This window comes from Micromys minutus, assembly GCF_963924665.1.
Source record: "Micromys minutus genome assembly, chromosome: 3".
Classification (NCBI taxonomy): Eukaryota; Metazoa; Chordata; class Mammalia; order Rodentia; family Muridae; genus Micromys; species Micromys minutus.
This window is the reverse complement of record NC_137972.1, coordinates 80621686-80646471: the sequence shown is the minus strand read 5'-3', so window position 1 is coordinate 80646471 and position 24786 is coordinate 80621686. Positions and strand designations below refer to the sequence as shown.

Below are 24786 nucleotides of genomic sequence, written 5' to 3'. Positions count from 1 at the left end.
GCTACCTTGACCCCAAAAGAGCAAGCCACGGCTGACCACAGCACCTTGTTTCAAGAGCCCAGAAAGCAGGTGCTCAGGCGTGCAGACTCGTGAGAAGCAGAATCAACTTTGCCCAAGGCAAAGTTCCACTTATTTCGACCTTGAAGACAGGCAGGTTGAATCTCTGGGACCAGAAGCCAGGAGAAGGGTGTGTCCTAGAGTGAGTCAGCAGGGCGCAGTGGGACTTCTACAGAGAGCAGCCAGGCACAGCCTCGTCTTCCTCTCTATCCCTTCCGCGTGTATGCTGATGTTCTGGACACTTCAGTCAGTTCTCAGTAGACAGCTGCAACCTGCCACGGTGGCGCATGTCTGTTCTGCTCTGTGCTCAGAAGGCCGGGGCAGGAGCACCACTCCAGTTTTGAAGCTGCCGTGGTCTCCATGAGACCCCGTCTGAAAACACGCAGCTTTATGGGTGGAAAAACTAATCCGTAAAAAAAAAAAAAAAAAAAACGTGGGATAGTAACTGACTGGTGGTGAGAGCTGGAGAAATGTCACCTCATGGTTGTTGCTGTCCTTGCTGCCATTGTCCTGCGCCATTCTGCAAGGCTGCAGGAGACACGTAGGTTCTTAGGTACCTTGACTACGGGAGGGCTCTAAGCTGGAAATGAGAAGAGACTTCCTAGGGGAAGCACATCTCAATAGACCACTGAGGGCTTTAACCAGTGACCCCAGGGTGTGCGTTGGGTCTAGCCACCAGCAAAGCACAGGGCCTGGAGCCAGAGGCAGGACAGACTCTTGGATCACCTCAGTTCTGTGCAGCTCTAGTGGAATATCAGATGGGGTCATTTATAAGGCACAGGAACGTCATTGTGCTCTTGGCTTTCTGGTCCACCAAGATAGGAGCAGGCAGCCTCCTGCTGCCATAGACAGGAGCTGTCCTATTGCCAAGCACCAAGCCTTTGCCCTATTCCAACAGTCTCCACCATGAAGGAGTATATCCCCTGAACCAAGCGCTAAAATAAAGCCGTTCTCATTTCATACAAATTAGCTGGCTAACTAACTGGTTTTTGTTTTGTTTTGTTTTCTGGAGTCTGGGAAGTTCCTTGTGGTGCATGATCCTGGTCCTATGGCAGGAGGCAGAGGGCCAGTCGGATTTTAAAACGAAGACACTCCCACCACAACCTCAGCAACCCATTCACAGGTCCCACCGCCAACATGGCTACCCTGGAGATAAAGCTTCCGGCTCCCCCTCTTTGCAGACACTTAGCACAGACTAAAATCCCCAAAGAGGGAGCGCAGGCCTGAGACCGAAAGGGAGGCTTGGAAGGAAAGGAGAGCTAAGTCTGGCTGAGTCCCACAGGGCCTTGAACTCACCCGGCAGCCCACACTGGCCTCAAACTCATGATAATCCCCCTGCCTCCCAAAGGCTGGGATTATAGGCATGCACCACAAGCATTCAATTCTGTTTTCATTTTTACCCTTGACTTTTGAGCAGAAAGTGAATGAAGGGGGAAAGAAGAGCATTTGTGGTGACCCAGGCTAGAGCGGAATGGGACTACGGGGACAGACCCAGAACAGACCTGTGGCACACTGTAGGCCTAGAGTTGGCAGGGCTTGGAACGTGTGTCCGTGTGTCACGGTATGGAGGGAGGTTGAGGGAAGTGCAGGCAAGACCTTGGTGACCAGCAAGTAACAGGGGCCTGCTCAGAGGCAGGCAGGAACGGAACAGCAGGAACAAGCGTCCACCCCAAGGCCAGAAAGAGGAAGCCGCGGCTATGTGAGTTGTGGTGGGAGGGGGTCCTGGAAAGGATGTTTACAGAAGCCTGGCAAGGGCACAGGGAAAGCAGTGTGCAGGATGAATCTGGCCTGTGGACAGTTGCTGGAGTGGGAGCCCCTAGTTACCATGGGAACTAGGTTTTTCATCTTTGGTCCTTAGTCTTGTAATAAAAGACTTTAAATCAGACCAGGAAGGAAGCGTGAGGACCATTTTATTGGAGTTTGGAAGACAACGACAGGACGGAGCAGGTGGTAAATCTTGGAAGCTGCCTGGAGGAGGAAGAGTGAAGGGATGCTTTTGCAATGGTGGTGAGCAAACAGTCACATGGTGGGAAACGGGTGGGGGTGGGGCACGCTCCAGCTCCGGGCCAGTGTGTAAGAGAGGAGTATGTGGTGGGGGAGAACATATGCTTTTCTGAGTTAGGACTCAGTGGGAAGGATACAGGAAGGAAGTCCTGCCAACCACCATCCCCAGGAAGGCGCTTCTGGAAGGGTAAGTGCAGTATCTTAATAAGGATATAGCTAGTTCTCCCGTCTCCTTACTCTGTCCTCTGGGGAAGCAGCTTCCTTCAGCTATGAAGGTGACTGACAGGCTCAGCTGGTTGACTGGGAGAAGAAGACACCAATGTGTCATGTTCTGGGTAGCTTAAAGTGTAAGGTCCCTACCCAGGGCTGGAGGTAAAACTCGGTGCCACACTTCCGACCAAGAAAGGAAGAGTCCTTAATGGGCCTCAGCAAAGCCCAGATGCCCCACCGGGTAGTGATTTAAATCCTAAGAAGAGGCTTCCTTCATAATGTTACCAGGGAAACAGAGGAAGGGGCCCATCTCCAATGGCTTCCAGGTCTGCTAATATGTTTCCAACTACATAACTCTAGGGCTTTGGGAAGTGTGAGGGAGGAGATTGTCATGGGATGGGTGTACAGAGTAGGCCTTGGCCAAAGATGTCTTAGGTTCTGTCAGGGAAGAGGCAGCTCAGCATGGTCTCATCTGTCTCAACCGGAGGAAGTTTAAGTACCAGTCTTGGGGATGGGAGAGGCAGCTGAAATGAGCATCCTACTCCAGAGGAGGAAGCAATAGCCAATGCTTTGACACCAGGCTAGGCCACTTCTTTGGCGACTGCTTTCATTCGTGACAGGTGTACATCAATGAGGTGTGTCAGTTCTCAGAAGACACCTGCAGGGTCATAGCGCCATGCAGTGGGGACCCTTCTGTTTCTATCTGACAATGGGCCATTCCCCAGAGAGGGCTGTTCCTTCAACCTGGGTCCTGGAGTGAAGACTGTGACGCCCCGGGTGTGAACAAGAAAGAAACCACCAAGTTGCCGGGCTGTTTGTTACTGTGTAACAGGGTGCCAGACTTAAGGAGGCCCCCAGACCTTAACCACACCACCTCTGTGCTGGAAGGAAGGGCACTGGGATGTGAACAAGAAAGAAAGCACCAGGTTATGGGGCTCTTCGTTACTTTGTAACCAGGCTGCAGACCGTGGGAAGCCCTCAGACCTTAGCACAACCACCTCTGTGCTGGCAGTCGCCAAAGAAGTACCATTCAGGCCGTAAAACTCAGCATACAGACAGCACCACCCGCCAGAATGAGAACAAAGACCTAACCCATCCAATTACACAGTCCTGGGGAACTCTCGAAATGGACTAACCTTGCTTTTTAGGTTCTTTAGTTCCACTTCTGACTAACTGTTCTTGTTAGTCAGCCCAAAGTCCACCCAGATGTCTAATAAAGACTTTCTATCAGCTTGAACCCTTGAATCCAAGCAGTCTGCTCTGGCGGACACAGCTGCAGCCTGACACCACCCCCCCCACATCACTGATAACAGGGGTCTCCAGGGTGTTATCACACACTGCACCAGGAATTCTGTATGTTTGAGTCAAATCTAAAATAAGTCAGGAGTGAGGCAGCCCGACACAGAAGGTTCCTCGTGGTGTGATCTCACTAGTAGAGCGTGCTAACTATTCTCTGGTGACGGGAGAGCACGGTCTGCCTGCTCGGCAAGAGGGAATGCAAAGGGAGGGCACAGTCAGTGCGCTCGATGTGTTTCCTTCTGTAACTCACTGGTACCCACCACTATGTAATGTCAGAACGTGCAAACGTCCAGTGTGAGTCCAGGCCAAAGACTAGTTGATAGTCCAGGATGGGACTCAGGGCTAGGTAAGATCTCTATAACCAGACTCTTCTGAGTTCCTCCCCCTCCCCCTCTGTTGTTGGTTTGGTTTGGTTTTGGTTTGTTTGTTTTCTTTTTTCTTCAGGTCAGGGTTTCTCCGTGTAGCCCTGGCTGTCCCGGAATTCACTCTGTAGATCAGGCTGGTCTTGAACTCTGCCTGCCAAATGCTGGGATTACAGGTGTGTTCCACAACTGCCCCATCTTTGTCTTTTTGGTAATTCTGAGGTGTCCCCACCTCCTACTCCATCATGTGTGTGTGTGTGTGTGTGTGTGTGTGTGTGTGTGTGTGTGTGTGTGTGTGTTATGTGTGCTGTCTGTGCATGTATGTGCCTGGGTGTACACACCTATGCATGGTCAGAGGAGGATAGCATGTTCTGTTCTCTCAGCCTCTGCCTTATTTCCCTGACAGGCTTTCATTGACTCTGTAGCTGGCTAACATCCAGCAAACCCAGGACTCAGGCCCTTGATCTCGTGGCCTTCCATCCTTAGTCATCTTCCTGTTTCCACCCTCTGTAGCACTGGCTTTTACAGGCGTGGCACACAAAGACACAAAGACACCGGCATTTTACTTGGGCCTTGGGATTTGAACTCATGTCCTCATGCTTGTATAGCAAGCACTCTTTCTTATATGCTGAGTCAAGGCCCCAGCCCTTGGTTTTGTTTTGTTTGAGACTTGTCTCATGTAGCCCAGGCTGACCCATGTAGCCCAGGCTGAGGAGAACTTGATCCTCAAGTCTTCCAAGTTTCTGGTGTTACAGATATGTGCCCTCACCTGGCTAGAATTTATATTCTCTTTATACAGCTGAAGCAAATGACTGGCTTGGACATTAAGTCACCTGCTAAGGGTCACATGGCTATTATATGGCTGGTATCAACACAACAAGATAGCTGAGTGTGCTTGAATCCAAATATTGTGCTTATTAACCTGGAATGAAAACAGCTTTGTCATTGTTCTTTGTTATCCCAGGCTGGCTTAGAACTCACGATCCCCCTGCCTTACCATGCCACACACTGGGATTACAGACATGGACTTACCACCCCAGCTTTGTGATGGTATTTGACTAACAAACCAGGGGTCCCCAGATGACAGGGCATTCCAGAGACAGCTTTTATGTATGCCTAGCCTTCCGAAAGAATAGAACGGGGCAGGAAGTGGTGGTGGGGGTGTTGCTGGGTTTGTTAAATGGGCAGAGGTCAGGTCCTAGAGTTACCATAGTAACCAGGGTCTTCTTGGAAAGGGAGGACCCAATAAGGCACAGTGAGGTGCTGGAGCCCAGCTTGAATGTGCTTGGGACGGCCGCTTGTTAAAATTCCACCATTTCATGGGTCAGTTGTTTACTGAAGCCACTGTGAAAAATTAAACTAGAGATGCTTATAATTAAAGTTTATTGAAAGCAAGGCTGGAGAGTTTGCAGTCACCCATAATTCCAGCTCCAGGACTCCAACACCTCTTCTGAACTCACCTGAACAAACGCACATACACACACATAATTAAAAAATCAAGTATGTCTTAAACAACCAAACCAATGTAAAGTTTTCTAAAGGCAAAGGTGGGAGGAGCTTGGAGACAGTTCTGTCGGCAGAACGCTCGCCTAGCATGTGGGAGCGCTGGCTTCCGTCTGAGCACCGCATCACCTGCATGAGGACCTAGGTTCAATTAGAAGTGTCTGTAGCTAGGCAAAGACAGAGGCTGGAAAAATGGTTCTGAGGCTAAGAGTGAATGTACGTTGCTCTTGTCGGGGGCCCGAGTTCAGTTCCTAGCATCCACACCAAGCAGGGGACACACCACTTCAGCAGACCCAAGTGTCTGTCCAGCGCTAGGGATCTGACTGTCTTCTGGACTCAGAGGTCACCTGCACTCACATGCCCCATCCCCATGTCTACGTATAATTAAATTAAAAACAGATTTCCCCCCAAAAGATGAAGGTACTATTAAAAGCCCACCATTCATCACCAGTGTGACATACTTGGCTCCTACCAATGCTTCTTGGGGTGATGGACCCTGTTATTCGCACAGTGGGACTGTGCAGGGTGGGGCTCCTGGCCCTTGCTTCTCAGCCCCATCTTTTGCAACAGCTGGATCTCCTATGTCATGGAATCGACAAATGCTAAAGCTACAGCTACCCCACCCCTGGGCATGTTTGCTGGGTCACCTAAACGGGGAGAGGGTGTGGAAAGCTCGGGTCTGGAGCTAAGGGTGACAAACAGAACCTGAGGCTGTCTGGTCCAAGATGTATGTCATCATCCTAAATGGCTAGTTCACACTGAGCCCTGCTGCACGAGGAGGTTTTGATTGTGCATTTCTCACCACACCCCGGTGAGGTAATGTGCTATAATTGGCTGCAAGTGAGGAAACTGAGGCACAGAGATATTCACACACTATCACCTGGTCATTAGGTGTCATATCCAAGACCCAAAGCTGGACCCGAGCTGCTATCCTGGAGTGGGCTTTATCCACCCACAGGCCTGCAACTCTACTTCTGAACAACCAGTTCAGGAGGCCCGATCAGTGCTGGAGTGGGTACCCCAGGTCCAGGCCAACGGCAGGTGGGTCTTTTCCTGAAGGAACCTGGAGCAGTGTCCAGGGCCAGGCTGGCTGGGCAGAGTTCTGTAGTCTCCTGAAGGTTCCAAAGAGGGAAAATGCCAAGTGTTCCTTTTCTGTTTTGTCTCTGTGACAAAAATTTCCAAAAGAATCAGCTTAGGGGAAGGAAGATTAATAACTATTCACAGTTTTAGTCCTCCTGTGGGGGGAGCCCTGTGGAGAGCCAGTGTAGACTGTGGCGGAACTCCTTATCTTGGCAGATTAGGGGAGCAGAGACCTGGACGGACCAGAGGCAGGAATGACCCACCAACCATATCTAGGACCCATATCCATCCCAAGTCCCATGGCCTCCCAAAAGAGCACCACTAGCTGACGTAAGTGTTCAACCAACACATGAGCTTGTGCTTATGGGGACCTCACATACAAACCATGACATCCTGGGACAGAACAACCAAAAGAGGGACTACTGAGGCCTCACTTAAGAACAGAGTTAGTTAGTTCTTGGAGTGGTGGGTTCAGTGCTGGCCATATCCAAGGTTGACTGGAAAACGGGGAGGTCGACAGCTTGCAGGTGGTACAGGTCCAAGGATGAGCTTCAATGGCAGCCCGAGCACAGAGACAGGGTGACAGGTGACAGGTCCATCTGGACATACGCTTGCAAGTTCCATGGGGCCCAGAGTGGCCAGTTCATGGGTTGGGTTTGGGCAGGACTTTTCAGGCCTTGATTGGCAATGGGGGGGATGGTATCCAGGAGCTGGTGATTCCAAAGAAGATGTGGGACGGTCACGATGACAAGATGGGAAGGGGTGCTCTGGTGTGTGCGGCAGAGGTGGGGGTTGGTTGGCGAGGTGGGGTCATGAAAGCTGAGCAGGAAGGAATTTAGGGACAGATCAGTGAGGCAGACACATAGGAGAGAGGGTAGTATGACGGTCTGACAGGCCCGAGGATGGCTGAGGAGGTAAAAGTGAGTGACAGGCTATGGTCTGACCGAGGGAATTCCCACAAAGGCCTTGGGCTACTGAGGTAGGGTGGGAAGGGCACGCAGGGGAGACAGGTTGCAGCAGGTCTCCCCGGGGTGAGAAGGGTGGTGTTCCTGAAGGTGGAAGGACTTCTGGTGGTTTTTTTTCTTCCTGATGCTGAAGGCAAGAGAAACTTCCATAAGGAGCCACAGTGTGGTGGGTGGAGGCTGACAGGCTGAGGGACGTCCAAGGGCAAGAATGAGAATGTCAAGCTAACAGGCTGTACCAAAAGACTAAATCTACTTCCTGCTCTGGGGATGGGGGGAGTGGGGAGAGTCTTACATCCAATGAATGACAAGTATCCTTAAAAGAAAATTAGGAAAGCTATGTAGTCATAAAGGGAAAGATTGGAGACTGAGAAACTAGAGTTCCCCTTGCACTCTTCGGAGGACCTCACCCTCACAACCCCTAGCAGGCTGTGTAGTGATCTGGGGTGTTAAAAGGGCATGTTGCAGGGATTCCTCCGCTAGCCCTGGGCAGTGCCCGCCAGGGCAGGAGGCAAGACTGGCCTGGGCAGGTCTTTCCTTCCTGAAGTTATTTTCTCAGAGAACTGTCACAGGGTAAATGACCAAAACAATTTTTTCTGGTAAGGGAGGCCCTTGGGCTGGGGCGGGGGGGGGGGGGGTGATCAAGGAAATGCTATGGGAAACACCTGAGTGGGGGATTCTGGGATGGGAGTTGTCACCTCTAGTTTGAATAGTGGCAGCCTTTTTGGATCATTCATGTCCTGGGGGTTCTGCCCTCTGACTGGGCCACTTGGAGAAGCAGGTTGCTGAAGTCCCATTGTTTTGCTCAAGTCTGGGTCTCATGTAGCCCAGGCTGGTCTTGATCTCATTTTATAGCCAAGGATGGTCTTGATTTAATTTGTTTGTTTGTTTTTAATTATTGTTTTATTTTCGAGACAGGGTTTCTCTGTATAGCCCTGGCTGTCCTGGAACTCTCTCTGTAGACCAGACTGACCTTGAACTCAGAGATCTGCCTGCCTCTGCCTTCCAAGTGCTGGAATTAAAGGTGTGTGCTACCACACCTAGCTGATGATCTTGAATCCCTGATTCTCCTGCCTTCACCTCCTCTTCCTTTCTCTCTGTTTCTCTGTCTGTCTGTCTCTCTCTCTCCCTCTCATCCTCATCATCATCATCAAAATTGAAACGGTCTCTTTACATAGTCTTGTCTGTTTTGGAACTCACCATATAGACCAGGCTGACCTTGAACTCACAGAAATCTGCCTGCCTGTGCTCCGGAGTGCTGGGATTAAATATGTGTGCCACCATGTGCGTTAGACGGCGAGTCTTAACTTCCTCGTCCTAGAGCCAGGATGTCTGTGCTTCCCAAAACTCTCTCCAATCTCCCGGGTAACACTCAGAGCTATATTCCCCTGGAACTTCATGTCTATGGAAGGTGGCCTTCCTCTGTTCATTTTCAGTGCTACTCATGTGGATGTTAAATGCTTAGGGGATCAGTCCCTAGGAATTGCAGGGTCTAGCTCAAGATGAAAACCTGAGTCTTCTTGTTCAAAAAAGTGCTGTGTGTGGTGTCACAGGCCTGTCAGCATTTGACAGACTGAGGTAGGAAAATTGTCAGTTCAAGACCGGCCTGGAATACATAGAGTTCAAGCCGGCCCAGGCTACAGAGTAAAACTTTTTCAGAGGAGAAAAAGAATTTATGAAGAATCTAAAATGCGGCTCAACAAACTGTTAAGCCATACGCAGGGCCTTTAGGCAGGGTGTGAGTGGGAATATGGAGCTGGTTTCCCTTCTTCCCTGCCTATGAGCTTTGCAGCCTGGTCCTACCACAACACCAGGAGGGACTGTAATGGGATGGTGCCGTTCCTGGCTGTGTGTCATGGGGTCCAGGAAATGAGGCTATTAGAATTATCATTGTGGTTGTGAGGTCAGCATCCTGCCCCCGCCCAGTGACCTCAGGCAAGTCACTTGATCTCTGGGCTTAGTTCTTGACATGTGATGGATGACATGCAGCATCTAAGGACCACAGCCTTAGGACGGTTGATTTGGCCTCTGTATAGGAGAAAAAAGGCAGGAAAAAACCATCACCACAGACTTGAGACACTCCAGAAATCTGGATGCTACTGGTAAGCTGTGGTGCTCCTTGGAGGGTCTGTGACCCTTCTGTGGAGAGCCAACACTTACTTCATCCTGGTCAGTCACTGTAGGACTACTTTTATGACACCTTAATCCTCTCTGGTGCCCCCTGCCCAGCTTCATCCCTACAGGAGACATGTTTTGGATGAAGGAGACCTGTCCGGCTGACTTAAGATATTTCATTTGGGACAAAATCCACAGAGGTGTCACGCTCCCAGGGCTTCAGATGAGACTGTCCCCTTGTAGAGAGGAGGAAGCCAATGGCCGTGGGGTGGGAAGTGACCACACAAAGCCAGTTGCCCAGCTTGTGTCCGTGGTTGCAGGCATTTGTCTGCCTGCCAGGCTCAGACCTTTTGGAGAACTTGCATGTCCCTGGAGCTCCTAAGGGAGTCGGGGCAGAAGCAGTGTGCTCAGGCGTGCTCAGGGGATCTATGGAGGGATGCAGGGCCCAGCCTTCTTGCCTGGCTGTCCGAAGTCATCATCTCTCTCTGGGCTCCACGCCCAGCCCATTTTGTCCCTTCTACCATTGCAATGAGCAACAGGCCCCTTTCCACTTCCTGTCTCTCTAGAGAAAGTTCTCTTTAAATGTTCCTCTCCGCCTCTCTGTTTTGTTTTCTTCTCCCCCCCAAAAAAGCTGTTTTCAATTAATTTCATAATAAAAACCATACCAAATTCTTGAAAACAACAGCATAGAGAAATTACTTTTGAAAACAAGCTCAGGAAGGGCTCACCCAGTTCTGTCTCCTGGCTCAGCACTCTCTGGTGCCCACCTCTTTAACCTTCCTCCCAGAGTCCCTCCATATCCCTCTCACCAGGCCTCTGGAAACTACCCCCAAACTGTCCCTTCCTGATGAACACCCCCCCCCCATCACTGTGTACGGCCTTCTGTAGAGCCCCTGCCCTCCCATTACCCAGACATTGTCTTAGGGATGCTTTCTCTACAAGATGGATCTGATCTGTCTGGATTCTTTTGCTCAAAAGCCACCAGGGATTTGTCATCCCCGAGAGATAAAGCCCACCAGGCAGTTGATTCTGCCTTTGTGTATGCTGGACCCTCCGTGACAGACACCATTTCAGAGTTGGGGGGGGGTGGGAGGATGCTGGTGCAGGAAGACAAGGTAGAGAGGAGAGGCAGGGAAGCCCCTGCAATGCACCAGTGGCTTACAAACAGACATGAGTATTGGGTAGGGGTAAAACAGGAGGATCCACCTTAAAACTGGAGATCTACCTTAGGAGACAAAGGAGGCACGCTGCCAGCTAGGCTATACCTGAGCTTCCCAAAATGCAACATCAGTAGAGACAGCCAGGGCGCCATTGCTCAGTGCTGGCCGTCCTCTCCTCCAACTATCTTAAGGACTCTGTCCTATAAGGTCAGGTCACATGGTGGACGTGGTGGGTCATCTTATTCTCAATGTGACTGGATGTTCCCATGAGGTGTTTCCAGAAAGGTTTAGCTGCAGCATCTCCAGGGTCCTAGACCGAATGAAAAGGAGAAGGTGAATGGCCTGTCCCCCAAAACATTCCTCCCCGGCCCCTTCCTGATCACAGATACCACATAACCCCACATGCCTGCTGCCTTCATAGACTTTCTTAAAACAGGAGCCAAAATTAAACTCTTCTTCTCCTCCTCCCTCCTCCTCCTTCTTTTTCAGGAGCGGGTTTCTCTATGTAGCCCTGGCTGTCCTGTGTAGACCAGGTTGGTTTTGAGCTCACAGAGATCTGCCTGACTCTGCTTCCTGCATGCTGGGATTAAAGGTATGAGCAACCACCTCCTAAGAGCAACCACCATCCGAGCAGACTCTTCTCTCTTTTCTGTTAAATATTTATCGATCGATCTATCTATCTATCTATCTATCTATCTATCTATCTATCTCTCTATCTCTCTATCTAATGTTTATAAGTACACAGTAGCTATCTTCAGACACACCAGAAGAGGGCATCAGATCTCATTACAGATGGTTGTGAGCCACCATGTGGTTGCTGAGATTTGAACTCAGGACCTCTGGAAGAGCAGACAGTGCTCTTAACCACTGAGCCATCTCTCCAGCCCGACTCTTCTCTCCTTAAATTGCTTTGGTCAGATATTTTTGCCACAACAATGAGAAAAGTAACACCATGGACAAGATGTAGTCTAGCCTAAGGTGACCACCTGTAACTATCCAACCAGTCTTCTCCTCTGTTGTAAGAACTTATTCCTCAGGCTGGAGAGGTGGCTCAGTGGTTAAGAGCACTGTCTGCTCTTCCAGAGGTCCTGAGTTCAATTCCCAGCAACCACATGGTAGCTCACAACCATCTGTAATGGGATCTGATGCCCTCTTCTGGTGTGTCTGAAAACAGCTACAGTGTACTCATATAAATGAAATAACAAACAAATAAATCTTAAAAAAAGAAGAAGAAGAAAAAAAAAAACCTTATCCCTCAAGACTCCACTCAATTAGGTCCCTATCTGCTGATCTGGAGACTGTCCACAAGTCACAGTGAGCGGCCTTCCTTACTGTTGTGACAAGTATGTGACACTTGGTTCTGACAAGTGAAAAGAGTATGGGTAGGGTCCTGTACCCTCAGGATCAAACTGACACTAAGGGGCCCCACAAAAACCTTCTTCCAGACCAGTGCTGCTCTGCCCTGTTATTGCCTGTCTCCTCCTTTCTTTCTCTCCATGCAGAGGTTGAATCCAACCCAAGGTCTGGCAAAGTCTGAACACAAGCTTCCCCCTGAGTCACACTGAAGTCCTTCCTTTTTAAAGTAATGCCTTGATGGTTTGGGTAGTGTTGGGAGAGTGCTTCAAAACTAGCATGAATTTCCAAGAATCCCTCCTAGAACTTAGAGAAAACAATCACTCCCCTCCTCTGATGGCCTCCTGCATCAAGCCAGCCAGGCCCGTGGAGGCCAAGTGGGCTGATGGTTTGCCAAGTCTGGTTTCTATTTTCTTGGCAATTACAGGCACAAGTTAGTGTCTCCACAAAGTGGTTATCTCTGTTGTTGTTTTGGAGATAGGATCTCTATATGTAGCCCTGGCTCCCTCAGAACTCACTGTATGGAGACATCTGACCTTGAACTCAGAGGTTCACCTGCCTTTGCCTCCTGAATGCTGGGATTAAAGGCATGCACTATCATGTGGATTGAGAACTGTGTGTGTGTGTGTGTGTGTGTGTGTGTGTGAAGTGTCACATGAATGCATGAATGTTACCCTGGAACTTGCTAAGTTTTAAATTATTTATTCTGTGCGTGTTTGTGTTTTTGCTTGCATATATGTCTGTGTTCAGCATGCATGTGTGCCCAGTCCCACGGAAGTCAGAATAAGGCATTAGAGTCCTCTGAACTGGGTTGAAGTTATTTGTGTCCTGTCATTGTCCTGTCATGTGGATGCTGGGATCTTAACTTGGGTTCTCAACAAAAGCAACGAGAGATTTTCACTGCCTTTGGAACTTGCTTTTGTAACTTAAAAATATACTGCATTATTGGGCCCTGCGTTACATGTCTGCATGCCCTGCATTGGGAGGCTAAAGAGTTCAGGTTACATAGGAGGCTCAAGCCCAGCCACGAGATACCTTCCTGTGGACTGTTAATGGACACCAATTGGACACCATGGTGGCTAATAGTCATTGTCAGCGTCACTAGACTTGAAACTTTATAGAAAGGAGACACCCTCAAAAGGTCAGAGGTGTGTCCATCCCTAGTTCCCAGGAGAAAAACTTCTCCTGAATTCGTGGGCTGGAATAAAAAGCAAAAAAGAGAAAGCAAGTTGGGTGCCAGTTCTCTTTGTATCCTAACTACTGATTCAGTGTGGTTAGCCACCTCGACTTCCTGTCGCCAAGCCTTTCCTACCATGAAGTGCTAGATCCTCTCTCAAACTCAGAGCCAAAATAAACCCTTCCTTCCTTAAGCTGTTCTTGTCAGGTGTTTTGGTCACTGTGGTAACAACAAGCAAGTCACACTGACATTTGTAAGGAGGAGCACAGGCAGTCTTATCCTGTTAGTCCTGGCTCCTCCCACCCAGCCTATTAGCCCTGGCTCCTCCTACCCAGCCTGTCTATTAGCCCTGGCTCCTCCCACCCAGCCTATCTATTAGCCCTGGCTCCTCCCACCCCAGCCTGTCTCTTAGTCCTGGCCCCTCCCACCCCAGCCTGTCTATTAGCCCTGGCTCCTCCCACCCCAGCCTGTCTGTTAGTCTGGCTCCTCACACCCCATGTTCTAGCATAAATTCCCCCAAACAGGGTCGCGGGCTCACAAAGGATATACCTTGCAGTTTTCCTATCTCGATAGTACAAGTCACAAGTCCCCCAGGAGTGTGTGAATGCCTCATAACCCGTCCAGCTCTAGATATTGGGAACTGAGTCTAAACAGTTGCCAAGATCACAGGAGGAGGCTCATTGTTTTTGATGCAGTTTCCTGAATGTAATTAAGGCATTGCAACTTTGTCCACTGTGTCCACTGGCCGTGTCCACTGGCCTTTTTATTTTCTCTTCTGAGAACTTTAGTTTCTAATCCTTTGTCCAGTTTTTAATGTGTGTGTTTTTCAGACACCTTGTAAGGCCTTTTGAACATCGTTGATATTAATCTCATTGTTTATGTGCATCCAATTATTTGGGGGGTGGCGCTAGGGACCTAACCCAGAGCTTCAGAGATGCTAAGCTTTTGCTCTATGCTCACCTCCAGCTTAGTTGTAAATATCCAGTTATAAGCAGAAATTTGCATATGAGGCATTTAACTTCTAAGCATTTGGAAAAGAGCAACCCGGCTGGGCTGGAGCAGTGGCTAAGTGGTTAAGAGTGTTAACTGCTCTTGCAAAGAATGTGAGTCTAAATCCCCTGCACCTGCTCATGATAGCTCAAAACCACTTACAACTCCAGCTCCAGGGGGTCCAGTGACACCGTTGGGCCACGGAGGGCACCTGCACTCATGCACACCCCCCCACACACAAGCACTTATTTACATAATTTAAAAATAAAACAATTTTTTTTTTTTTGAGATAGGGTTTCTCTGGGTAGCCCTGGCTATTCCGGAACTTATTCTGTAGGCTGACCTCGAACTCAGAGATCAACCTGCCTCTGCCTCCTGAGAGCTAGAATTAATGGTGTGAGCCACCGCACCTGGCTTTTTTTTCTCTTGACAACCCTTGAACATATCCACCTCCAAGTCACCATGGTCTCTACTACAGCTAGTTCCCTCACACCCACAGACTATTCCTTTTGTCTTCCCTTGTGGTGTTATTTGTTTGTTTGGTTGTTTTTTTTTCTTGAGAGTTTACTTATCTACCTTTCTCTTGTCCATGTTATGACTGTGGCTGTCTTGCTTGTGTGTATGTCTGTGTGCTGTGTGTGTGGAGTACCCATACAGGCCAGAAGAGAGAACTGGATTTCTTCCGCCATGTGCTGCACACAGCCCAGGTCCTCTGGAGGAATGACCAATGCTCTTAACTGCTGAACTGTCTCTCCTGGACGCTCTTCATTTTATTCTTTTGAGGTTGGGTCTCATAGATCTTAGACTAGCCTGGAATGTGTTGGGTAGACAAGGATGACCTTGAAATTCTGATGTTGTCTCTGCCTCCTAAGTTCTGAGGTTTTGGGTTTATGTTACCCTACCTGGTATGGATGGAGCCTAGGCAAACGTTCTACCAACTAAGCTACACCTTCTGCCCCTCTTATTTGAGAGAGGACCTTTCAGTTAATTTGGACCTTGAACTTGAGGCAATCCTCCTGCCTCAGCCTCTAGAGTGTTGTGATTACAGGGATTTCCAACGCCACATTACCTTGCCCAGCCCCTGTGATGGATTTTGGTCTGTTTTGTTTTGCAATGGAGAAAATTTTGCATTTAGCTACCTCAGACTTTCCTTTTTGTGGCTTCTGGATTTTTTCCCCAGCTTTATGATTTTTTTTTTTAAATAAAACTTTAAAAGTTCTTCACATAACAGCTAAACAAAGCCCCCCAAAAATGTCCTTTGAGTGCGTTTAATACATGACCTACTATTTTTAAATGATGGCCCAGTACCTCATCTCAGAGTGAGACCCATAATTTATTTAACCAAACCCTCAGTCACTGAGCATTGGGCTGTTTCAATTTCCCTGTGTTAAATCAGTCATGTTATGCCCCTGGTTCTCAGCCCCATCTGGACTTATGTCAAAGGGAAACCCCAGACACCAGATCGCTTCATCTGTGACTTGACCATGGACTGGGCATGTAGTTCAGTTGGTAGTATGCTTTTTCTATGCACAAGGCCCTGAGGTTCATCTCCAGCACCCTATAAACTTGATGTTCACCTGTAAGCCCAACAACAGGGAGATGGAGACAGGAGGACCAGGAAACCATGATTATCCTTGACTACTTAGCAAGTTTGAGGCCAACCTGGACTACAGGAGGTCCTGTCTCAAACAAACAAACAAGCATGCAACCCAAAGCCTTGGGCTTTCATATTGCTGTTTTTCTGGTCTTCTTATGTATCTTGATACTTGATTTAACTTAATTTATATGTAAATAAATACTGTGCCCATTCATATGGTTTAACAAGGATGGTGAGATGGCTTAGTGGATAAGGTATTTGTTGCTAAGGCCAGTTACCAGAGTTCAATCTGCGGTACCCATATGATGGAAGGAGAGAACAGACACTCCATACATGTACCATGACATATGTGTCACATACCATGATACACGTGCCACACACATACATAAATATTTTATATCCACACCTACAGATTGATGGTGGATAGATAGATAGATAATAGACAGATGGATGGATGGATTGATAGATAGAGATAGAACAGAAGGGTACATGGGGAAATCTCTGATCTTGTTCATTGGTTTCCCTGAGAAACAAACCATGTTGTCAGTTTCTTGTGTATCTTTCCATCTATTATGCACACGTATGAAGATAAGATATGCATCTATGTACTTTTTCCCCTTAAATTATATGACTGAGTATGGCACATAAAACTGTGATCCTGGCACTCTTAACGCTGAGACAGGAAGATCACTATGAGTTCAAGGCCATCCAGAGCTACAAGTGAGTTCAAGGCAGCCTGAGACATAGATGAAACTGTGTCCTCAAGCACACACACACACACACACACACACACACACACACACCACACACACACACACACCACCACACCACACTGAGACAGATACAAACACATCACACACACATACACATCACACACACACACACACACACACACACACACCACGATTCTTTCTTTGTGTATCTCTGGGCTTGTTCCGTAAAGAGCATAGAGCCTGTGTTGTTACAGCTGTACCCACAGTGGTAGGCTGTTAAGCTGGCTTATTTTACCTCTCTGATGGACTTTAGGAAACTCCCAACCGCAGATAATGTTACCCAGGAAAATCTTCTCAGTTCCTTATCTCATGTGTGTTTTGTAGGATACAATTCTGAAAGTGCTGGGTGGGAGAGAAATGTGATAGTCATGATAAATATTGCCAAACCAAACCATCTCTGTTGATGCTCAGTCACTGACTGAGGCTGGAGGGACCTGCTTTCCTTCCTCCCCCCAGTCTGCCTCAGCCTCTGTCAACCTACTCACTCAAAAGCTTGGGTTTTGTTGTTTTTTATTCAACACAGGGTTTCTCTTTGTAGCCCTGGCTATCCTAAAACTTGTTCTGTAGACCAGGCTGGCCTCAAACTCAGAGATCTGCTGGCCTTGGCCTTCACAACCAGCTATATTGTTGCTGCTGATGATAATGTTGATGATAAAAATCTGTGAGCTACACAGACTTTTCAGTGTAGTTCAGGCTGATCTTGAAGTAGAGATCCTCTTGCCTCAGCAGGGATACATCACCTAGTGAATAAATAGCCCCCCTCCCCCATCCTTTGCTTTCCCTCAGATTCTTTGGGTTTTGAGCCGCTGTGTGCTGGGTAAGTATTTTACCACTGAACTAGGAGCAAATACAACAACAACAAAAATCTTGGAGTTAAAATTTTTATTTACTTTATCAAGTGTTATCAAGTATCTTGCATATGCCTACAATCCCAGTACTTGGGAGGTAGAAGGCAAGAGAATTATGAGTCCCAGCCAGCCTTTAGCTACATAGTGAGTTCAGCTTGGGCTATAGGAGACAATGTCTTTTAAAAAAAGAAACAAAACCAGAGCTGGAGAGATGGCTCAGTTAAGAGTACTGACTGCTCGGCCAGAGGGCCTGGCCACACCTGCTTTTTACTTGAGAGCCAGGGATCTAAATCAAATTCTCGTATTTGCACAGTGAGCATTCTTACCCCCTGAGTCATATTCCCAGCTCATAGTGCTGAAATTCTAATGCTTTGACCCTTTCTTCTATTGTTTTGAAATTTCAATTCTTTATGTAGTCAAATTTATTGATCTTCTCTTTAGAGGTCTCCGATTTGCTAAAACACTTAAGCAGGCTTTCCTTGTTCTCAAGTTCCTCTTTTTTTTTTTTTTAAATCTCCCCATGGTTTCACTGAAAAATGTATGTTTTGTTACTTATGAAACAGTGTGTGTGTGTGTGTGTGTGTGTATACACTTACACACATTTACTTTGGTGGTAGGGATGGATCCATTGAACCCAGGGCCTTGAACATTCTCTAACCATTTAGCCATGCCCCTAGCCAGAACATGACATGTTTTTAATGATGGTATAGTATGTCACCATATGAGAGGACTATAATTTCTTTAGCCAAGCCCCTATTACAGGATGCCTAAACTATGTTTTCTTTTCCACTACTATGAATTACACAGCATCGAGAAGCCCATACATAATGTTTCAACGTCCTTAGGCTGAATTCCTGAAAACCACCTTCATTCTCAATCCCACACCTTCCTCAGAGAGCAGTCGCCCTTCTCCTACATCAGAGTTCCTCTCAATACATCTCCCCTCCAAGCCTGAGGTGGGAGGGAGGCCCAGGGTTCACTCTCTCTTGGCCTATCTTAGCTCATCTTTGATTTGTCAGCCACACCAGATAAGATGGAGGAACTAGCCAGGCTTGGGTCTGGAAGAAAAAGCAAATCTGAATTGACTCTTAGGCTCTCCGGGGTCCACTAAGCAACTCACAGCTCTGGAAACACCTCCTTTCAGTGTTTGTGACCTGGTTAAGATCGCAGCAAGTCTTTGCCTAGAGGCGCCATGACCCAGACATCTGAACCCACAAGAAGGGCCCAGTTTGAGAAGAAAACGTGACTCAGTGGGAGAGCAATCCCATAGCAGCCCCCTGGCCATCAGTCAGGGCAAGAGTGGAGCTAAGCTGCCTCACAATGGGGAGGAGTGAGCGTGTGGAGGAAGAACTGATTTAACCATTTACACTGCCTCTAGATCGAAGTTCCTAAAGGAAGTTAGAGCTATGGGTAGATTCAACTGCTCAGGAGCTCACTTGGAACAGGGAGATTACCTTGAATTATATGGGTGGATCGCATGGGAAAGGCCAGTCCATAACAGAATGACAAAGCTGAGAGCCACAGCACCTGTCACTCCTCATCCAAAGGTGGTCTCAAGCCAAGGAATGTGGGTGCTGCTAGCCACTGGAAAAGACAGAGATGCTCTCTCTTATCAGGGTTTCCAGAAGGAAAGCTTCCCACGGACACCCCATGGTTCAGTGCTGTGAGCCTGACTTATAAATGGTGAGAGAACAATTGTGTGTCTTTTAAAATAGGATTCATTTATTTATTATTTTATGTGAGTACACTGTCGATATTTTCAGACACACTGGAAAAGGGCATCAGATCCAATTACAGATGGGTGTGAGCCACCATGTGGTTGCTGGGATTTGAACTCAGGACCTCTGGAAGAGCAGTCAGAGCCCTTAACCACCGAGCTGCCTCTCCAGCCCGAATGTGTCCTTTAAAGTCTGTGTGATTATAGCAGCCATAGGAAACTAACACAAAGGCTACTCTGAATTGCCAATAAAAAGATGTCCAGAGAGGGAGTGCCCTGGCAGACACACACAGCATCCAGAAGCAGAAGAGGGACGAGAAGCATAAACTCCAGGGTGCGACCCTTCATTTGCTAGAGACTTGTGATAATTTTGACTTCTTGAAGAAAAAGTTAGCCAGAGCTTAGCCTGGAGAGGCTGAGGTCAAAGGCAGTCTGGGCTACAGGGAGTTCAAGGTCAGCCTGGATGATTTAGGGAGGCCTTTCCTTCTTAAAAAAGAAAAGGGCTGGGGATGTAGCTCATGGCTGAGCAGTATGCATGAGACACTGGATGTAAACTGCAGTACCAGAAGAACGTAAGGGAGGGAGGGAGAGAGGGAGGGAGGGAGGGAGGGAGGGAGGGAGGGAGGGAAGGAGGGAGGGAGGGAGAGGAGAAAGAAGGGAAGAAAAAGTTAGAATTGATGGATGATCCCAGCACATGGGAAAGGGTAGCAATGAAGCAGGATTGTTGCTAGTTTGAGACTGACCTGAAGGAGTTCCTAGCCAGCCTGGGCTGTACATATGAGACCCTGATAGAAGAGGGAGAGGAGGCGGGGAGGGAGAAAAGGAATTGGGAGGAGGAGGGAGAAGGGGAACAGGAAGAAGAAGAGGAGAAGGAAGAGGAAGAAGAGGAAGAAGAGGAAGAAGGAAGAAGAGGAGGAGGGGAAGGAGTAGGAAGAGGAAGGAGGAGGAAAATGAAGAAAGAAGAGGAATAGAAGAAAAATGAAGGAAGAGGAGGAGGAGAAGAAGAGGAAGGAGAGGAAGGAGGAGGAGGAGAAGAAGAAGAAGAAAGAAGAAATCAGAAATCAGAAAATCAGATAAAGTTATGTGGAAAGTCTCCAGAGCTGTGGGGATTGTCCTGTAGGCTGGGACCCCCCCCCACACACACACATGCAGATGTCTCCCAGATGTGGTGGGCGAGACACAAGGACAGCTGCGTGAAGTGTGGGTGGGTGAGGCGAGAGGTCTGGTCTGGCGCGCTGGGGGCCAGGGGCCGCACCGTCGGGGGAGCGGCCGTTCGCAGGCAGGCGGGGAGGAGCGCGGGCGGGGGCGGGGCAGGGGTGGGGGCGGGCGGGTGTAATCCGGGCGGAGCGGCGGTGGGCTCGGGTTACTTCCCTTTAACCCGCCAGGCCAGGCGGACGGCGGCAAGGCAGGAGCAACTCCGAGCAACGCGCTGTCCTAGGCAAGTACGGGGAGGCAGCCATGGGCTGCGGACGGTTGGGGACACCGGCTGTGGGGCTTGGCATCCGGGGTGCGGGAGCCAGCTGCAGCTTCTGCCCTTACTCAGATGGGTAAACTGAGGGCCCGGAGCTGCCGAGGCTGTTGGAGTGGGTCCGGGAGGGTGCCAGCGGCTCGTGGCCTCCAGGTGTCTTCAGGGCTCCGAGGGAAGCTCCAGCCTTGGTGACAGAAGATAGCCAGGCCTGGAGAACAGGGGGTGGGTGGAGTCCAGGAACACAGGGTGGTACCTGGGGTCTGGTGGCCAGATTCAAGAGATAGAGGGAGGGTGGTGAGGGACACATAGAGGACGGATCCGGAGAGGATACAGAATGGCTGAGGTATAGAGGACCCGGAATGGCGGCAGTGGAACAGAAGGCGCACAGGGCAGAGACACAAATTTCTACTCTACAGTTCCCAGTCGGGTTTAGAGCTGCGGCCCTGGCCCCGGGCCCCAGCCTCTGTGAGGAGGCAGGAACTAGACTTTATCCTCGTTTTGTTGCTACGTAGACCCTTGGTGCTGTGCTTATCCCATGCATAGACGTGCATATGGGATGTGCGCCAGGTCAGAGGTGGCCTACGGTGGTGACCCCCCTGGAGCAGCGCTGGTGGCGGAGGGGTCTTTCCAAGCAGAATACCTCCAATAAGGCAGGCCGCCTGCCCTGGAAAGTCTGGGCTTTGGTGACATAAAACCCAACCCTGCTCTGAGGATACCAGTGATGTGTGCTGTTGGAGATTTCAGGGCACTTCGGTGGCTGACAGGTCTGAGGACTAGGGATGACAGGTGAACCTGTCGGGACCTCGGTCAGTTTATTTGTGAAAGTGGAGCTTGGAGCAGACGGCCTCTCATCTCTGTCAGTGTGGGTGGCCTGTAAGAAGGAGGAGGGCCTGTGCACAGGAATATTGACCACAATTCCCCACAGGGGAAGGAAGATTTTCCTACTTGAGACAGGTCCAGGTACCCGGACTAGGACTGTGGCTTTGGTGGATTATGGAGTACCTGAGCAATGAGCTGTGTAGCCTAGGTTGGCCTGCATCTCTAGGTTATCCTCCTGGCTCAGCCTTGGCCTCTGGATTTGACTGTGTACTCTCCCCCCTACGCCACAGGATTTGAACCTAGCAACACATGCGTAGTATCCCTGCAGAACACCTGAGGGGTCACTGAATTTGCTCACCCTGAGGCCCTTCCAGAATGCCAACAGGCTGGCAGCCACCCACCTCAGGCTCAGTCCGATCTTGAGGGGTTCTCTCAGCTATGCCTGTGAGGGCAGGGCAAGGGTCCTCTTCAGAACTGTGTCTCCCCATCTTACGAGTATCACTTCCCAGAGCAATTCCCAATTCCTAATTATGGTCTGAGTAAAGGGAGTCTGTCCTTCGTGTGGCCATCTATCAAAGAAAGTGTGGGGCTGTATGATTAGTACACTTCTCTCACTGCCCTCCAGGGACACTGCGCTGGCCCACAGAGGCCAACTTGCCATGGGTTTAATGCCGTTCCCACAGACTGGAGTGTCCAGAGCTCCCAGAGGAAGCACCCTGGGGATTGGCCCAGCCCAGCCCAATTCAGCTGTAACATGGGAATAGGCCATCAGCCAGGGTGGCCCTGTTCTGGCCCTATGCACTGCTACTCCAGAGTGGGAAGAGGGGTTACACACTATCCCCAAACTCTCTGCTTTCATAGCCTCACAGTGCCTACCCCAGAACTCAGAGTGAAAGCTCTGGAGAGGAGTCCATGAACTGAGATGTGGTATGGAACCCAGACTACCTAGTGCGTGTGTATGTGTGGTGTGCTTGCCTGGGTGTGCGTGTGCTTGTGTGGTATGTTTGTGCCTGCATGTGTGTAGTATGTTTTGTGTGGTGTGTTTGTGAGTGTATGTGTATATGTTTGTGTATGTGGTATGTTTGTGTATGATATGTATGTGGTATGTATGTGTGTGTGTGTGGCATGTGATATATATGTGGTATGTGTATGTGTTTGTGTATGTGTGTGGTGTGTGTTTGTGTGTGTATATGTGGTATGTGTTTGTGTGTGTGAGTATGGTGTGTGTATGTATGTGCTGTGTTTGTGTGTATGTGTGTGTGTGTGTATGGTGAGTATGTGTGGTGAGTGTGTATGGTGTGTGTGGTGTGTGTGTATGGTGTGTGTGGTGTGTGTGTATGGTGTGTGTGGTGTGTGTGTATGGTGTGTGTGGTATGTGTGTATGGTGTGTGTGTGTGTGTGTATCCTACACAGGGTTCAGTGGTTGAGGCCTGCCAGGTGGGGTTAGAGCTCCCACCCCCACAGGGAGAAGCATTGGGAATAAGACAAGAGACTTGCTTTCTGCAGACAAGGCCTGCACTGAAGCAATAACAACCCGGGTCAGGCAGGACAGAGTGGTAGTTTCTCTAGCAGCACAGCAGCAGCTATGCAGGGTCTCCGGCTACTTGATGAGCTGTTTTCACCAGTGGGATGAGGTGAGCTTTAGATCAGAAAGAAAAAAGTAACACACACCATATCTGGGTCCTTTTTGCTTATCAGGCTAGTTAATGTGAATTGGTTTTGAGAAAAAATATTAGCCAATGACATCCTGGGTGATGGCGAAGATGCTTGGGCACACAGACAGAGCGCAGGGGGACGGTGGAACTGTCTGAGCAAGGGGCTGAGTCCTTGAGTGCCTTAGCTATCGTATTGTCATTTTTGTGGTGCTGAAGCACGGGCTGTCTGCCTGCTTTGCGTGGGTCCGGTGTAGGAGCTGCCACAGCCACGGCCTTTTCCTAAGAGACAGACAGACAGACAGACAAGATAGAGATGAGAACCGGAGATCACAGAAGTATGACATGAAGGGGCACGGCAAGGTTGTGGTGTTTGAGCTGGGCTTTGAGGTATAAATAAGAGCTTGACAAGAAATAGAGGAAAGGTAATCCTGGCCAAAGGACCAGAGGGACAAAGGACAGAGAGAAAAGGCTCGGGGGCTCTGGATGGGAAAGAGAAGCAGCTGGGGGTCAAGTCCAGGGATGGTTGTTAACCTGAGCTAGAGTCCCAGTCTCGCTGTGAAGGCAGTGAGAGCCGTCTCACCCACACACCCAGGGAGATCTCTCCTCTGAGCATGCTGTCAGGGCGGGAACCCTAAAGCTGCCATGGCCCGCTGAGTGTGGAAGAGCCTGTGCCAAGGCAGGGGCTATGGAGAGAGACTTTTCGTAGAGTCCCCTAAAGGTGAGGAATTGCAGAGCCCACCCATGCACCCCTAAGCTGGATTGGGGCCACTCCTGGAGCTAAATCAAATCCAGACACCAGGGCCCTTTGCAGAGGAGCCTAGATTTCAGCCAGCTGGCCCATGGTCCTTGTCCAAAGCAAACAGGAAGAGATAGGAGGGCCAGGCAGAACCTAGCTCTTTGTTTGGAGACGGGATTAGCCGAATGGACTTGTGGGTCTGCCTGCTGTTCAGGTAGGGGGGCATGCAGGCCCAGTTGGGGATTCAATGAAGGGGGGTGAGGTTAGGGGCATAGCCCCCAGGATGGTAGCCTGCTGGCACCATCAAGGTGGTTCTGTTGGAGGAAGCCTGGGGCCCACGTGAAACCCTCTGAGGCCTCACCCCATATCGCTGTAATCTGGTGTATCATATGCCTTTCCAACAGAGTTTCCCACTAATGCCCCTTGGCTATCAGCCTAGGCCTGATAGGTACAGTTTCTGTTCACTGCGATGATGTCCACTCTGGCTCCAGATTCAGGCCCTGGGGCTCAGCTGTTAAAGGTGGGGGAGACCAGAGAGTTCTGTGTATCCTTGGCCTGAAAGGTCGATCAGCAGAAGTCCCAGACACCTCAAACACAGATGCTGGCCTGGTTAGCCAGAGTAGAAGGCAGCTCCACACACCTGCACCCCCACCCCATATGCTTACTCGGTGTACTTCCCTGAAGGCCAGGGGACAGGGTGGCAGGTGGATAAAGTCCTGGGGAATCAGATGGGCTGGAAGAGGGCTCAGAGGAGGCTAATAGTTCTCTTAAGATGCCTTTTGGGCAGGGGCAGGGTGGAAATAAAGGCTGTGGAACTTCAAAAAGGGATGTCTTCTGGAGTGACTGTTCATTCACTCAGCCACATATGTGGACATCTATACAACAGATACATATGGAGTAC

General features: G+C 49.4%; 1 protein-coding gene across 3 annotated transcripts in view; it reads left to right on the top strand.

The window, feature by feature from the left end:
• Window positions 1–2188: 2188 nt before the first annotated feature.
• ANPEP (alanyl aminopeptidase, membrane) overlaps window positions 2189–24786 on the top strand; it is a 40972-nt gene continuing 18374 nt past the window's right edge. The window contains exon 1 of one of the 3 annotated variants that reach the window (XM_080914502.1): window positions 2189–2248. The gene's annotated coding sequence lies outside the window, so the exon portion shown is untranslated. Of the gene's footprint in view, window positions 2249–20586; window positions 20650–24786 lie in introns of those variants that run through there. The other 2 variants (XM_080914501.1, XM_080914503.1) reach the window with 2 other exon arrangements.